The sequence below is a fragment of the Schistocerca americana genome, chromosome 9 (genome assembly GCF_021461395.2).
Source record: "Schistocerca americana isolate TAMUIC-IGC-003095 chromosome 9, iqSchAmer2.1, whole genome shotgun sequence".
Taxonomy (NCBI): Eukaryota; Metazoa; Arthropoda; class Insecta; order Orthoptera; family Acrididae; genus Schistocerca; species Schistocerca americana.
The window spans coordinates 2,092,735-2,105,969 of NC_060127.1; the positions used below are offsets into that span (position 1 = coordinate 2,092,735).

Below are 13,235 nucleotides of genomic sequence, written 5' to 3' on the forward strand. Positions count from 1 at the left end.
GCTTTTCTCTGCGCGTGTGTGTATATTCGGTGCGTGAGGTCACGTGTGAGGCACTCTCCATTATTCATGCATTTCAAATTACTTTCCGCCATCGGAGAGTTCAATCGCAATACGTGCACTCTCCATGTGTTGTGAAACATACAATAGGCTCTCTTACAGCATTCACGCAATCTAAATGCAAACAAAAGGAGAAAAGGAATTCCTTGGTGGGCGGACGATTTTAATATAAAAACGAATTCGTTAGGAAAATACACGATATCTGTTGCCTGCGACATTTGTTTCCCGGGTTTGAGTAATAATGTAATTCTTTCTGCAAAGAATTTCATTATCTACTTTTATAAAGCGTAGGTACAAACAGATGAACTTGTGCAGTGACTCAAATTATCAGTACAAACTTATATGCTTTGACAATGCTTGAAATGACAATGGCGGCTGAATACAGCGGTACGTTTTGCATAAAAATCCTGTTGTCCGACAATGTTCAAGCCTTGAAAAAGTGAGCTTTGTACATACTTTTTTTAAAAAAACTTCGATCTCTTGAATGGCACGTATGAGCGTTATAAATCATGGGTTATTCCACCGTTCACCTTTTTCTTTATGTAAATTTAATTTTTTTTTTTTTTCGTTTGAAATTCACAGTGTTTCATTGGCCAGTCAGAATAACGAAGTGTGCTACAGAATAATCAAAAGTATGCGAGAACCAGTCGAGATGCCCGCCCCCGGTAGCTGAGTGGTCAGCGCGACGCAATGTCGTACCTAACGGCCCGGGTTCGATTCCCGGCTGGGTCGGAGATTTTCTCCGCTCAGGGACTGGGTGTTGTGTTGTCCTAATCATCATCATTTCATCCCCCTCGACGCGCAAATCACCGAAGTGGCGTCAAATCGAAACACTTGCACCCGGCGAACGGTCTACCCGACGGGAGGCCCTCGTCTCACGACATTTCATTTCACTTCACTTCTTAAAAAACATCATAGTCGCTGTTTACTGTATGAAATATTTATTACTGCGATTGCAATTTCGGCCTTAGGGCCATTTTCAAGTAACATTGCAAAAGTTACCTTTTTAGCTCGCTTTGCTGCTGCATATTTCGTCTTAATTTTGACATTGACATAATTAGGAGTTACATCGTTTGCTGTGCATTTCTTATTAAATTTTGTACAGCAGCAAAGCGAGCTAAAAAGGTAACTTTTGCAGTGTTACTTGAAAATGGCCCTAAGGCCGAAATTGGAATCGCAGTAATAAATATTTCATACAGTAAACGGCGACTATGATGTCTTTTAAGAAATATTATATGACTGTGATTCCCAACCATGAGAAGTTAATTATATCTACTATGTTTCTGATACATACTGCGAATGGTCCTATAACAATCCTCTAGTAGTTCGCCCGAAGCTACATCTACGTCAGAAGAATGCTATCCGCTGGTTGAAATTCCCGTTTTTCTTCCAAGTACTTCCCCAACGAGACGAGAATTTGTGGCCTGTCTCCAATGCTTACGCCATCGACGCGACATTAAGCGTCGGTCTTCCTTCCCTCTTCCTCCTAGTATTCGGGTGTCGCTGCACGTTACAATCTCCTAGAGTGACGAGGAAGGTCCAGCTTAAAGACTGGTATTTGCGGGGTAAGAAGTTATACACCTTCTTCTCTTTTCGCAGTCAAGCCAGTAGCTTCAGCTCCCTGCCTCATGATTACTTCCCCACTGCTTTCTGCGTCTACATTCGTACTGTGTGAAGTGTATGGCGGAGAGTACTTCAACTTCTATCACGCTCCATTCGCTTAAGGATCGCTGAAAGAATGACAGCTTGTGAATACCTCTTAAATACCTCCGTGACATGCGAATTAGTCAATGCAATCGTTCCCTTTGATATCGCTACATATTGTTACATCCAAGTATTCGTTTGAGCGCGCCGGTTCCTGTCATACTTCGCTGAGATTTTAGTAGCCATAGGCTACTGTGACCATGCGTCTTGTGAATTTCCGTGTATTTACAAGTTTCTGGTATTTACAGCAAGATATTTGTACAGCCTTTTCTGGATAGTACTTTACCAGTAAACCGTCGTTCTTTGAAAAATGGAACTCCGATGAGTTAAACCGCATGAAAAGTATGATTGCTTTGCAAATGAGCTCAGTATCTGACATTATGCATGTGGGCTAGAAAAAGTTTAGTAGAGGGTTCAGACTAAGTGTGAAGTTTGTTGGAAGTCGTCAAGTGCTCAGATTATCAAACACTAAATTAGTGAAATGTAGATAATTTTATAATTTTCACTTAGTTTTAAGCAAAATTAGTTTTACAAACGTTCCAGTGTTTATGTCTGCTGAACCAACACGCAACCCCTTGACTGCGACGTCGCAAAAGGCCAATGACGCTCATGGCATTCGACGCCCCACATATTGTCTACCAAGCCAACCACAATATTCGTTGCTGATGGCAACAGAGGGAGGGGCTGGAGGTATCCAATGAGGCTACGGAGCGTAGTCGAACTGCTCAGTCGCCGAGTAACTCGCAGCAGTGCTGCAGTGCCAGTGACGGTCGATACAAAGCAGAGCGACGGCAACGGTAAACAAATCCAACACAGCGTCGCCTTGCGCGTGGAGCGAGCAGGCCGTCGCTGACTTCCGCCTGTGCCGCAGCGCCGATTGTGTCGAAGCTACTCAGTCTTGCTGGTGTATCGGCCGGAGTCACACCGTAGTTGCGTAGCGGAGTTTGTTGTCGTTCTCCTCTTGGTGGCGGTGTTTTCTGCCCGCGCCGTGGTGTCTGTCGAGTCTCCTAAATCTGTTCCTCGTCGAGGTACTGTTCGTTTCAGTTTTGACGAGAGTACGTGTCGTGTTCAACCTGTCTCCTTAGAAATTCACGATTGGTTGGCTGATGTTATCCGTGTTGCACCTGATCAGGTAGATACTGCTTACTTTGATTCTGATTTGTATGCGTTCTTTGTGAAGTTTTATGATCCCGTTCAAGTAAAAAGACTTCTCTCCCGGGTTGGTTCTGAAGTGTTGTTAAAAAATGTCGTGCGACTAGGGCCTCCCCGTTTGCCTGGTGAAAGTCTTTCGATCTGACGCCACTTCGGCGACTTGCGCGTCGATGGGGGATGAAATGATAATGATAAGGACAACACAGCACCCAGTCCCTGAGCGCAGAAAATCTCCGACCCAGTCGGGAATCGAACCCGAGCCCTTAGGATTGACATTGTGTCGCGCTGACCACTCAGCTACCAGGGGCGGACTGAAGTGTTGTTTACACATCGAGATGGTTCCGTTAGTCAAGTCCTCCTTGAAAGTGCGGCACCCGAGTGTACTCCGGTTAGAGTTTATAGCCTTCCTCCTGGAGTGGACGATTCATTTCTGACAACAGCGTTACTTCCGTTTGTAGTCATACGGCATATCCGATGGGAACGCTGGTCAGCACAACGTCGCTTCCAGTGTTAGAATGGTATCCGGACTGTGGACGTGTGCGTTAAAAAGAATATTCCTTCCCACTTAGCTCTTTGCGGTTACCGAATTCATGTTACGTACACAGGGCAAGAAGGAACTTGTTTTCTTCGTAACGAAAACGGACGTCTCAGATCTGATTGCCCGGGCTGTGCTACTGTTCTGACGTGGTCTTATCAAAAAGGTCTTCCTTTAACGTTAACAGACATAGTAACTTCGCAGTCAGCTGTCAGTCAGTCTCCAGCTTTAAGCGATGTCGGGACAACATTACCCCCTACCCCTCGCGAATTTCCGCCGTTACCGACGCGTACACCCCCTGCGGGTCCGAGGGTAAGAATAGGCCCGTGGTATTCCTGCCTGTCGTAAGAGGCGACTAAAAGGAGTCTCAACTGTATCGGCTTTTAATGTGATGGTCCCCATCGGGGTTTGACCTCCATTTTTCCAAATTCAACAGCAGTACGAGCCTTTTGGGGAAGGACACATTACGTGGTGCCCCGTCAGTCCTCTGTGCCCTAAGACCTTGGTACTCATTATCGTCTTGGTGTCGTAACTACACCTTCCATCCCTTATTTTTGGCATACACCCCTGATCGATTGTGTAAGTTACATCATTAGTGCGTCACCATCTGCACCCACAATACCTATGGACTTCCCATGGCACCCTACATCCAGCACGGTAGCCAGCCCGTTGTGGTGGGGTCGTCATGTACCCTCTAGGTTGTAGCCCCCTGACAACACAGGGATCGTACTGCCGATGCCTGAGCTGACACCTCGCCACGTAAGCCAAGGAGTAGTTGCTCGTCTCTATGGGGCATCAGGACCCCCGGCAACGGCCATCCTGCCAGGTGGCCTTTGCTGTGGCTGGGTGGCGCCCGTGGGGAGAGCCCCTGGTCGGAGTGGGTGGCATCGGCGCGGATGCCCCGCAATGAAGCGGGTGAAGTCTCAATCCGGTGGCCGCACGACCACCAACGTCTCTAAGAGTGGTAAGACAGAATTTAGCGCTGTGGCATATAACCCCAAATCTTTCCCTTCCCTAGCCACGCCATGGGCGGAACGCAGGGCTGCGGACAGACAGGAGCCGTATTCACCGCGATACCTTGTGTGCAGCAGAACTGATGAGGATTCATTTTTGGGGACTAAGCCTCTGTTCTTTGTGACCCATCTTGAAGATAAGTTCGGGGAAGTGGCATCGCTTTCCTAAATGTGGAGCGGGGCCATTTTGATACAAGTTGCTTCCTGTGCACAGCTGTGAGAAGCTTGGTGACATACCCGTTAACGTCACTCCCCATAAGTCACTAAATTTGGTCCAGGGGATTATCTTTCATAAAGATCTTCTGCTACAGTCTGATGACGAGCTACGGGAGAACTTGGCACGACGAGGTGTACACTTCGTTCGTCGTGGTTTTAGGGGACCCAAGGATAATAGGGTCGCTACCGGTGCTTTCATCCTGGCCTTTGAGGGCGACTGCTTGCCCGACAAGGTCAAGGTCATGATCTACAGGTGCGATGTCAGGCCCTATGTCCCGCCCCCTATGCGATGCTTCCAGCGCTATAAATTCGGACACATGTCCTCCAGATGCACTGCCAGCCCCATGTGTCGAGATTGTGGAGGACCTTCGCATCCCAATGCTCCGTGTGCTCCGCCTCCCACCTGCGTTAAGTGTGGGGAGCATCATTCTCCCTGCTCGCCAGACTGTGCAGTCTACCAGCGAGAGCGGAAGATACAAGAAATTAAGACCCTGGACCGTATAACTTACCAAGAGGCGAGGGAGAAATTAGAATGGCTGAACCCCACACCTATGTTGAGGAATTATGCTGCTGTAACACTGCCGCCATCAGTTCCTGCAAAGACTCCTTTCACAGTTGGCCCACCGAACAGTCACGTTACGCCTGCCCCACCAAAGGTGGGGGCCACTCTCTCTTCCACTACTCCCAAAACACTCAGTTTGGGAGCAGTGCGCCCCGCACACCCAGGGACGTCAGTCCCCACCTCTCAGCCAGAGAGGCGACAGCCCTCTCCGGCTACACAGCCGGAGAAGCGACAGCCCTCTCCGGCTGCTCAGCCGGGGACGCAACAGCCTCCTCCGGCCTCACTTCTTCGGAAGGGATCCCTTGGGGGAGTCCCTTCCAAGGACTTCCCCAGTGTCTCACAAGACACTAGCCAGTGGCTGAAGAAGCCACCAGCTGCTGGTCGAAGGGCTTCACGCTCTTCGTCTGTCCTGATAATGCGTCAGGAAAGCCCTCCCAGCATGGCAACCCTCCTCCGAAAGACAAGAGAGAGAAGAGGAAGCTCTCTAAGAAGGATAAGGACCCAGTGCTTCCCGCACCACTGCTTCCTGTCAGCTCAGCCTCTGAGGATGAGGTCGAGCTCTTTGCGTCCCCTGATGACCTGGATCTCGCCGTTTTCTCAGAAACGATGGACGTAGCAACGTCCGTCACTCAGTCAGTGGCAGCATGTGACCCTGCGAAGTAATTTGCCTTTTCAGTGCCTTCATGCCCCTACAGGACACGCTTTGTACGATCCTCCAGTGGAATTGTGGCGGTTATTTTAGCCATCTACCTGAGTTACGTCAGCTTCTAAGCATGACACCTGCTTTCTGCATTGCCCTCCAGGAAACCTGGTTCCCGGCAATGTGGACCCCTGTCCTTCGTGGATACAGGGGTTATTACTACAACCGTAGCAATTACAATTGTGTGTCAGGTGGAGCCTGTGTGTATGTCCTTACCTCTGTATATAGTGCTCCTGTGCCCCTTCAAACATCATTGGAAGCTGTGGCTGTCCGCGGAAGGACTACCCAGGACATAACCGTCTGCAGTGTCTATCTCCCTCCAGGTGGTACAGTCTCCCTGACCGAATTGGCTGCACTTGTCACCCACCATCCCACGCCTTTTCTTCTCCTGGGGGATTTTAACGCCCACAATCCCCTGTGGGGTGGAACGAAGATTACTGGCCGAGGCAGAGATGTCGAGACTCTCCTCTCCCAACTCGACCTCTGCCTGTTATACACTGGCGCCGCCGACATTTCAGTGTGGCGCATGGCACGTTCTCGGCCATAGATCTGTCGTTGTGCAGCCCAGGGCTTGTACCATCGGTCCACTGGAGAGTCCATGACGACTTGTGTGGTAGTGACCATTTTCCCATCTTCCTTTCACTACCCCAGCGTCGCTTACATGAACGCTTGCCTAGATGGGCATTTAGCAAGGCAAACTGGGAAACGTTCTCCCCTGCTGCCACTGTTGCATCTCTCCCCCACGGTACCATCGATGTAGCGGTTGAGACACTGACTGCAGCGATTGTTTCCGCTGTGGAACGTACCATTCCTCGTTCGTTAGGGTGCCCCCGGCGAAAGTCAGTGCCTTGGTGGTCTCCAGAGGTCGCTGAAGCCATTAAAGAACGTCGGCGGTCTCTTCAGCGACATAAGCGGCACCCGTCTCTGGAGAACCTTATTTTCTTCAAACGTCTCCGTGCTCAGGCCCGGCGGCTCATCAAAAGGCGGAAACAGGAGTGCTGGGAGAGGTACGTTTCCACCATTGGTTCCTGTACTTCACCCTCCCAGGTGCGGATGAAGATTCGGCGCCTCTTTGGATTGCAGCACTCTACAGGTGTCCCAGGGCTTACCATCAACGGGGCGCTATCCACCGATGCCGATGCAATCGCCGAGCATTTCGCACAGCACTATGTTCGGGCCTCTGCGTCGGGGGATTACCCGCCCGCGTTTCGCGCGCTAAAACGCCGGGAGGAAGGCAAACGGCTTTGTTTTGCTTCTCGCCACCCTGAGGCGTATAATACCCCATTTAGTTTGTGGGAACTCCAAAGCGCCCTGGCACAGTGCCCCGATACAGCCTCTAGGCCAGATGGCATCCTCAATCAGATGCTCAAACACCTGTCCCCAGACTGTCAGCGATGTGTTCTTGCCATCTTCAACCGCATATGGGGCGATGGTGTCTTTCCGTCGCAGTGGCGGGAGAGTACCGTCATTCCGGTGCTGAAGCCTGGTAAGGACCCGCTTAATGTGGATAGCTATTGGCCCATCAGCTTAACAAACACTCTGTGCAAGCTACTGGAACATATGGTGAGTCGACGGCTGTGTTGGCTGCTCGAATCTCGCGGTCTTCTGGCTCCGTGCCAGAGCGGCTTCCGTCAGGGCCGTTCCACCGCCGAAACTTTGGTCTTCCTTGAGTCTGCAATCCGCACTGCTTTTTCCAGGCGACAACACCTCGTGTCCGTCTTTTCGACCTCTCCAGAGCCTATGACATGACGTGGTGGCACCATATTCTCGCCATGTTGCACGGGTGGGGTCTCCAGGGCTCTCTACCCATTTTTATTCAGAATTTTTTATCTGTTAGGACATTCCGCGTGTTACTTGGCACATCCCATAGTTCACTTCATGTCCAGGAAAACGGCGTTCCACAGGGCTCTGCATTGAGAGTGCCACTTTTCCTTGTGGCCATTAATGGCCTTGCAGCAGCAGCAGGGTCGTCTGTCTCACCCACGTTATATGCTGACTATTTCTGCATCTTTTTCAGCTCCTCCACCATTAGTGTTGCAGAACGTAGGTTGCAGGGAGCCATACGCAAGGCGCAGGCGTGGGCCCTAGCCTATGGGTTTCACTTTTCTCCTGCGAAGACTTGTGTTATGCGCTTTTGTCGGCGTGGAACTGTCCATCCCCACCCTGAGCTCTATCTTCAGGATGCCATGCTCAGGGTTGTTGACACTTACCGTTTCCTGGGATTGCTGTTTGATGCCCGGCTTACTTGGCTTCCACATCTTCGTCAGCTCAAGCGTCAGTGCTGGCAGCATCTGAATGCCCTCCGCTGCCTCAGCAACACAACTTGGGGTGCAGATCTTAATACGCTACTGCAGCTCTACAAAGCCCTCGTGCTGTGCCGACTCGATTATGGGAGTGTGGCGTATGGCTCAGCGTCGCCCTCAGCATTGCAACTGCTGGACCCCGTTCACCACTGTGGGGTTCGACAGGCGACAGGAGCACTCCGCACCAGCCCTGTTAATAGCCTACTTGCTGAGGCTGGGGTTCCTCCACTTCGCGTCCGGCGTCAACTCCTCTTAGACAACTATGCTGCCCATGTCCGTTGTTCATCCCGTCACCCTACCTACCGTCTCCTTTTCGCTAATGCGGCAGTCCATATCCCACACCGGCGGCCGCGATCAGGCTATACAATTGGGATCCGTGTTTGGTCACTCCTTAGTGAACTCGAGTCTTTGCATCTTCCCTCTGCTTTTCAGGTCCACCCACATACACCACCTTGGTGTACTCGTCGGCCGCAGCTTCAGCTGGACCTCTCACAATGGCAAAAAGATTCAGTTCCTCCTGCAGTCTGATTTAGGTTTTCCGTGATTTCCCTAAATCGTTTCAGGCAAATGCCGGGATGGTTCCTTTGAAAGGGCACGGCCGATTTCCTTCCCAATCCTTCCCTAACCCGAGCTCCGTCTCTAATGACCTCGTTGTCGACGGGACGTTAAACACTAACCACCACCACCTCCTGCAGTCTTGCGCCACCAATTTCATGCTTTCCTAGACGCATACCGTGACTCGGAGGTTATCAATACAGATGGCTCGATGGTTGATGGCCGTGTGGGGTACGCTTATGCTCATGCGGACTATGTAGACCAGCGCTCCTTGCCAGAAGGCTGCAGTGTTTACACTGCAGAGCTAACAGCCATTTTTCGTGCCCTTGAGCATATTCGTAACAGTACTGGAGAGTTCTTCGTCATTTGCAGTGACTCTCTCAGTAGTCTACAGGCTCTTGACCAGTGCTACCCACACCATCCCATTGTTGTCGCCATCCAGGAGTCCGTTCACGCTCTTGAACAGCGTGGACGTTCGGTGGTGTTCATATGGACCCCGGGACACGTTGGGATAGCGGGAAACGAACTCGCCGACAAGTTAGCCAAAGAGGCTACCCGCAAACTGACGTTGGAGATCGGCCTCCCGGCAATTGATCTCCGATCGGTGTTGCGCCGTCGGGTCTTTGGGATGTGGGGAGACGAATGGCACAGTCTGTCTGCACCCAACAAGCTGCGGCGAGTAAAGGAGACCACGACTGTGTGGAGTTCCTCCATGCGGGCCCCTCGCAGGAATTCTGTTGTTCTCTGTAGGCTCCGCATTGGTCACTCTTCGCTGACGCATGGCCATCTGCTGCGTCGAGAGGACCCCCTCATTGTCGCTGTGGTGCAAACATGACGGTGGCCCATATGTTGTTGGAATGTCCTATTTTAACTGCTCTCAGGCGAACTTTTAATCTCCAGGGTGATTTATCATCTCTTTTAGGTGACAATGTCTCTATGGCAGATCGGGTTTTAAGTTTTATTCGCGCAAGCGGCTTTTATAGTTCCATATAATTTTATTGCATCACCCTCTTTTGTGCTGTATCTTTTACTTAGTTTTGTGTTGTCATTCGACTCCACCCTAATCTTTTAGGCTGGAGGTTTTAACGTGTTGCAGAGTGGGTAGCTCATCCTTTTATTTTCGTGATCAGCCAGCCACGATCCTCTGCTGTACAATTTTAAATTCTTTCTGCCTTTCTTCTCTATATTGTTTTTGTTGCTGTGCTCCGTTTTCCATGTTGTCTTACCATTGACCTTGGGGTTTTTCTTCCCCTGGAATTTTTCTTTTGTGCTTCGAATGACAAATGAATGATTTCACTGTGCTCTGTGTGTTTATGAAACAAGGGACCGATGACCTATGCAGTTTGGTCCCTTTAATCTTTAAACCAACCAACCAACCATCCTTCGTTAGCGACAGTTGGATATCCTCGCCAAACGCTTTGAGCAGGCAGCGCCTAGCAGTAGCAACACTACGGTATTGTTGCCTGTTGCGCACAGACAGTGACAAGTGGCCGTTGCCATGTAAATTGTAAAGCCTTAGCTCGTGACCAAGGTGCAATAACGAAGCAGTATCGTCCCCAACAATTGGGCTTAAAACATTTACGGCTCGCCCTGTGGCTGTTTCCTATAATTTTACAGACTCCCTGTATTGGGGGCACTCAAATGATGACCGACCACCCATCGCGATGGGACCACTGAAGGTTTCCGTTCAAAAGTAACCACCACACGCCTTATGACATTTACCGCAGTCCTGCACTCTCCTAGTTCGACTGAAACCGACGTCCATTCACGTCTTTATTCAAATCAAAAGAAATGTGAAAATCACCTGATGAAAGATTCGGCCCGTCCGAACGATACTGCAGTGCTTCTCAACCAAATCGCTGAAGCGTAGCGTACGTTCGATTGGCAGTGTGGGAGCAGATGTTATCGTGCAACACGATGATTCCATTCCTGGGCGTTTTGACCTTATGGCGAGCCACAGTTTCTGCAAAGTGTCTTCATGGCACTGCGGACTTGGCGTGGTCGTACACTCGAGGGAGTGGGCGAACAGAGGGCAGCTGTAGTCGAAGGAGGAGGTCGTGACGGCCGCGGTGGCCGTGCGGTTCTAGGTGCTTCAGTGCAGAACCTCGCGTCTGCTACGGTCACAGGTTCGAATCCTGCCTCGGGCATGGACGTGTGTGATGTCCTTAGGTGTAAAAAAATGGTTCAAGTGGCTTTGAACACTATGGGACTTAACTTCTGAGGTCATCAGTCCCCTACAACTTAGAACTACTTAAACCTAACATCACACACATCCATGCCCGAGGCAGGATTCGAACCTACAACCGTAGCGGTCGTCCGGTTCCAGACTGTAATGTCTAGAACCGCTCTGCCACAATGGCCGGCCCTCAGGTTTAAGTAGTTGTAAGTCTAGGGGACAGATGACCTCAGATGTTAAGTCCCATACTGCTCAGAGGCATTTCAACCATTTGGAAAGCCAGTGTTCACGATACACAGCGGACGCGCGACGGTGAATTCCGCGTAGTCCAGCTCCTCGGCCGCCAGGAAACGAACCACTCCTCTCTGCTTTACTCTGCTCGTCTACGTGTCGACAGCTCGGCGCACGCGCTAGACCTGCCCGCTGACAATCCAGTAACTGCGTGCACCTGTGATGCGGCCCACCACCGCGCCCCTGCCACAGCGGTGACACGGTGAGGACCACCTGTCGTGCGGTCTGTGTATTATTGTGGGTGTTCGGTTTTGACTTGACTGCCCTTTATACCGATCCTTCCACCACCACCACCAAATCCTTTGAATTATACTGTGGTCCCACAGTATTTTTATTCCTGGTAGTAGTTTACATATGTAGGAAGTGTGCTTCATATTTCTGCCAGAGTTCCGCAGCCACGCTGGTTAGTTGCCACACCCCCTCCACTACGTGCCCCGTCGTGCTGGTAGCGGCCCGCACCCCCTGCACAGGTGACAGGCGTCCACTACGTGCCCCGTCGTGCTGGTAGCGGCTCGCACCCCCTGCCCCGGTGACAGGCGTCCACTACGTTCCCCGTCGTGCTGGTAGCGGCCCGCACCCCCTGCCCTGGTGACAGGCGTCCACTACGTGCCCCGTCGTGCTGGTAGCGGCCCGCACCCCCTGCCCCGGTGACAGGCGTCCACTACGTGCCCCGTCGTGCTGGTAGCGGCCCGCACCCCCTGCCCCGGTGACAGGCGTCCACTACGTGCCCCGTCGTGCTGGTAGCGGCCCGCAACCCCTGCCCCGGTGACAGGCGTCCACTACGTGCCCCGTCGTGCTGGTAGCGGCCCGCACCCCCTGCCCCAGTGACAGGCGTCCACTACGTGCCCCGTCGTGCTGGTAGCGGCCCGCACCCCCTGCCCCGGTGACAGGCGTCCACTACGTGCCCCGCTGTGCTGGTAGCGGCCCGCACCCCCTGCCCCGGTGACAGGCGTCCACTACGTGCCCCGTCGTGCTGGTAGCGGCCCGCACCCCCTGCCCCGGTGACAGGCGTCCACTACGCGTCCCGTCGTGCTGGTAGCGGCCCGCACCCCCTGCCCCGGTGACAGGCGTCCACTACGTGCCCCGTCGTGCTGGTAGCGGCCCGCACCCCCTGCCCCGGTGACAGGCGTCCACTACGTGCCCCGTCGTGCTGGTAGCGGCCCGCACCCCCTGCCCCGGTGACATGCGTCCACTACGTGCCCCGTCGTGCTGGTAGCGGCCCGCACCCCCTGCCCCGGTGACAGGCGTCCACTACATGCCCCGTCGTGCTGGTAGCGGCCCGCACCCCCTGCCCCGGTGACAGGCGTCCACTACGTGCCCCGTCGTGCTGGTAGCGGCCTGCACCCCCTGCCCCGGTGACAGGCGTCCACTACGTGCCCCGTCGTGCTGGTAGCGGCCCGCACCCCCTGCCCCGGTGACAGGCGTCCACTACGTGCCCCGTCGTGCTGGTAGCGGCCCGCACTCCCTGGCCCGGTGACAGGCGTCCACTACGTGCCCCGTCGTGCTGGTAGCGGCCCGCACCCCCTGCCCCGGTGACAGGCGTCCACTACGTGCCCCGTCGTGCTGGTAGCGGCCCGCACCCCCTGCCCCGGTGACAGGCGTCCACTACGTGCCCCGTCGTGCTGGTAGCGGCCCGCACCCCCTGCCCCGGTGACATGCGTCCACTACGTGCCCCGTCGTGCTGGTAGCGGCCCGCACCCCCTGCCCCGGTGACAGGCGTCCACTACGTGCCCCGTCGTGCTGGTAGCGGCCCGCACCCCCTGCCCCGGTGACAGGCGTCCACTACATGCCCCGTCGTGCTGGTAGCGGCCCGCACCCCCTGCCCCGGTGACAGGCGTCCACTACGTGCCCCGTCGTGCTGGTAGCGGCCCGCACCCCCTGCCCCGGTGACAGGCGTCCACTACGTGCCCCGTCGTGCTGGTAGCGGCCCGCACCCCCTGCCCCGGTGACAGGCATCCACTACGTGCCCCG

At 53.3% G+C, this 13,235-nt stretch overlaps 1 protein-coding gene across 1 annotated transcript in view; it reads left to right on the forward strand.

The window, feature by feature from the left end:
• Window positions 1-13,235, forward strand: part of LOC124551184 — a 128,942-nt gene that overhangs the window by 80,207 nt on the left and 35,500 nt on the right. The window lies entirely within an intron of this gene.